General features: G+C 47.0%; 1 pseudogene; it reads left to right on the top strand.

Annotated features, from left to right (window-relative positions):
• The first annotated feature begins 1459 nt into the window (after positions 1-1459).
• The window catches only part of LOC108540888 (NADH dehydrogenase [ubiquinone] 1 beta subcomplex subunit 4 pseudogene), a 13553-nt pseudogene continuing 11441 nt past the window's right edge, over positions 1460-3571 (top strand).

Raw genomic sequence — 3571 nt, 5'->3', positions numbered from 1 at the left:
GGGGATTCTATTTTTAATTTTTTGAGGAATTATCATACTGTTTTCCCATATCAGCTGCACCATTCCCACCAACGGTGCACAAGGGGTCTAGTGCTCCACATCCTCACCAACAGTTGTTATTTTCTGGGTTTTTTGATAGTGGCCATCCTAATGGGTATGATGTGATGTCTCACTTTGGTTTTGATTTGCATTTCCTTCAGATTACTGATGTTGAGCATTTTTTCATATATTTGTTGACCATTTATATATCATCTTTGGAGAAATGTCTCTTCAAGTCTGTTGCCCTCCCTTTTTTAAATCAGGTTACTTCTTTTTTTGTTGTTGAGTGTAGGAATTTTGTTGCTGATGTTGTTGTTGTTTTTGTTTTGAGATGGAGTCCCGTTCTGTTGCCCAGGCTGGAGTGCAGTAGCGTGATCTTGGTTCACTGCAACCTCCACCTCCCAGGTTCAGGCGATTTTCCTGTCTCAGCCTCCTGAGTAGCTGGGATCACAGGCGCCCACTACCATGCCTGGCTAATTTTTTGTATTTTTAGTAGAGACAGGACTTCATCATGTTGGCCAGGCTGGTCTCGAACTCCTGACCTCAGGTGATTCACCCGCCTTGGACTCCCAAAGTGCTGGGATTACAGGCATGAGCCACTGTGTCTGGCCATAGAAATTTTTTATGTATTCTGGACATTACAATATCCAGATATCCTTATATGATTTGCAAATATTTTCTCCCATTCCATGGGTTGCCCTTTCACTCTGCTGATTGTGTCCTTTGATACACACAAGTTTTTTATTTTGATGTAGTCCAATTTATCTATGTTTACTTTTGTTGCCTGTGAGCACTATGTATTTTAAATATCCACATTGCTATATATACATCAATTTTGCTTTTAATCATAATGTACATCTATCATATTTTACTCCTCTAGTTCCATGTTGTCTCCCACACCCCTCAACTAACGTCTGCCACAGTGAATATTCTACATGTCTTTTTTTTTTGAGAGGAGTCTTACCCTGTTGCCCAGGCTGGAATGCAGTGGTGCGATCTCAGCTCACTGAAAACCTCCGCCTCCCGAGTTTAAGCGATTCTCCTGCCTCAGCCTCCTGAGTAGCTGGGATTTACAGGCGTGTGCCACCACATCCGGCTAATTTTTTGTATCTTTAGTACAGACGGGGTTTCACCATGTTGGCCAGGCTGGTCTTGAACTCCTGACCTCGTGATCCACCCACCCTGGCCTCCCAAAGTGCTGGGATTACAGGCATGAGCCACCGCACCTGGCTTTCTACATGTCTTTTTACAGAGGTCTACAAAAATCCCTCTGGGATTTTTATACCCAGGAGTAGAATGTGTGGGTGAAAGGGCATCTACTGAGTCTTGCCAGCTTAGGGCCTGCCATCTCAACCCGTTTGGCATCTTTATACTTTGCTGGAGAACTGAGGTTGCACCTAGTCTCTGGCCATCTGCGGGTATGGGTATGTGAAACAGAATTGCTGGTGCCAGAGACTGTTGAAAAGCAAACGCCTGTTTTCTTTCCTGTTCCCTAGGTTGGACAAGGGAGTGCTTCCAGGAGTGGGGCTCCTACATCTGCCTGGTTATTCCCAGTATGTTCATGGTGTGCATTGAGCGGTGGACATTTGAGATCGGAAACTTCCTTGCAGGTTTGTCAGCAGTCCAGTCGAAAGCTGTCCTCAGCCTGGCCAGTCAGGTCTCCAGAGATTCCCAGGAAGCTCCAGCTTTGCTTCTTTGTCCTGCCTCATTTCATTAGGCTGTCATGGAGGTTTTCAACATAGGTTTAAGCCCTTATCCCATCGTTAGCAGACTCAGGTTGGGTGGGGTTTTGGCTCTACTGCAGCACCTGTTACTTTGTAAGTGAGGAAAGGGAAGCTGCTGGTCAGAGGTTTGCCAGAGGTCATGAACTGAAGGAACAAAAGCCCGACCCCAGGCCTCATGAACTAGCTTGTGCCTCAGCTGACTTTGGCCAGGCATCAAGCCAAATTGTTTTTTAATTTTAATTTATTTTTTTGAGACAGAGACTCGCTCTGTCACCCAGGCTGGAGTACAGTGGCACGATCTCGGCTCACCACACCCTCCGCCTCCCTGGTTCAAGCGATTCTCCTGCCTTAGCCTCCCAAGTAGCTGAGACTACAGGCGTGCACTACCATGCCTGGCTAATTTTTGTATTTTTGGTAGAGATGGGGTTTCACCATGTTGGCCAGGCTGGTCTGGAACTCCTGACCTTGAGTGATCCACCTGCCTTGGCCTCCCAAAGTGCTGGGATTACAGGCATGAGCCACTGCACCAGCCCAAGCCAAATTTCTAAAAGTTGTATGTACACAGGGCGACTGATTCAGCCCTGTTTTAGCCATGGCCTATGTTTCTGTTGGAACTGTAATAGTTTTTGCCGTATTTACCTTAGCCATTTTGTTATTAGTAAAGTAACAATCAGTTGATGCAGAGGGTGACAGTGACGACGCTGCCATTTCTATGGACACTTGCACACATCAACAGTCCCATCAGCTATCTGTAGAGTTCTGCAGCCTCCGCCTCCCCTCCCACCATGTGATCCCATGTCTCTCTAGGGAGTGACTTGCAACTCTAACAGCCTCACTTTCTTTTGCTTTTTGGGGATGGGGGTAGCGTCTCAGTCTGTCATCCAAGCTGGAGTGCAGTGGTGCCATCAGGGCTCACTACAGCCTCGACCTTCTGGGCTCAAGTGATCCTCCAGCCTCAGCCTCCTGAGTAGCTGGGACTACAGGAGTGTGCCACCATGCCCAACTAATTTTTTGGGATTTTTGTTTGTTTGTTTGTTTGTGGAGATGGGGTTCTCACTATGTTGCTCAGGCTGGTCTCAAACTCCTGGGCTCAGGTGATCCTGCCACCTCAGCCTCCCAAAGTACTGGGATTGCAGGTGTGAGCCACTGCACCTGGCCATTCTTTTTTCTACTTTGAACCTAATGTTTTGTTCCCTAGTGGAGTAGGGATTTGTAGAATGAACCTGTGTTACATCTGAGCTGCCTGAGATCATGGTCATGGCAACTGCTCAGGGCAGGATGTCTGGGCTGCTCAGCACACGTGGTGAATTCTGCCACCAGGTTGTGCTTCTTGGGGGCATTCTTGGGTTCTCTTAAAATAAGTTCTAGTTTCATGAGGAAAATGTTTATATACTTTTTGAAATGTGTTTTGTGTGTGCTGACATTTCAGGACTGAAATGCACCACTGTGCTCCAGCCTAGGTGACAGAATAAGACCCTGTCTCAAGGAAAAAAAAAAAAAAAAAAAAAAGGGCTGGGCGCGGTAGCTCATGCCTGTAATCCCAGCACTTTGGGAGGCTAAGGAGGGCAGATCACAAGGTCAGGAGTTCAAGACCAGCCTGACCAACATGGTGAAAACCCATCTCTACTAAAAATACAAAAATTAGCTGGGCATGGTGGCAGGCACCTGTAGTCCCAGCTACTCGGGAGGCTGAGGCAGGAGACTTGCTTGAACCTGGGAGGTGGAGGTTGTTGCAGTGAGCCGAGATCACATCACTGCACTCCAGTCTGGGCGACAGAGACTCCGTGTCCAAAAAAAAAAAAAAAAAA

This window comes from Rhinopithecus bieti, unplaced genomic scaffold (assembly GCF_001698545.2).
Source record: "Rhinopithecus bieti isolate Rb0 unplaced genomic scaffold, ASM169854v2 scaffold_20154, whole genome shotgun sequence".
Lineage (NCBI taxonomy): Eukaryota > Metazoa > Chordata > Mammalia > Primates > Cercopithecidae > Rhinopithecus > Rhinopithecus bieti.
This window is presented reverse-complemented; position numbering and strand designations above follow the sequence as displayed.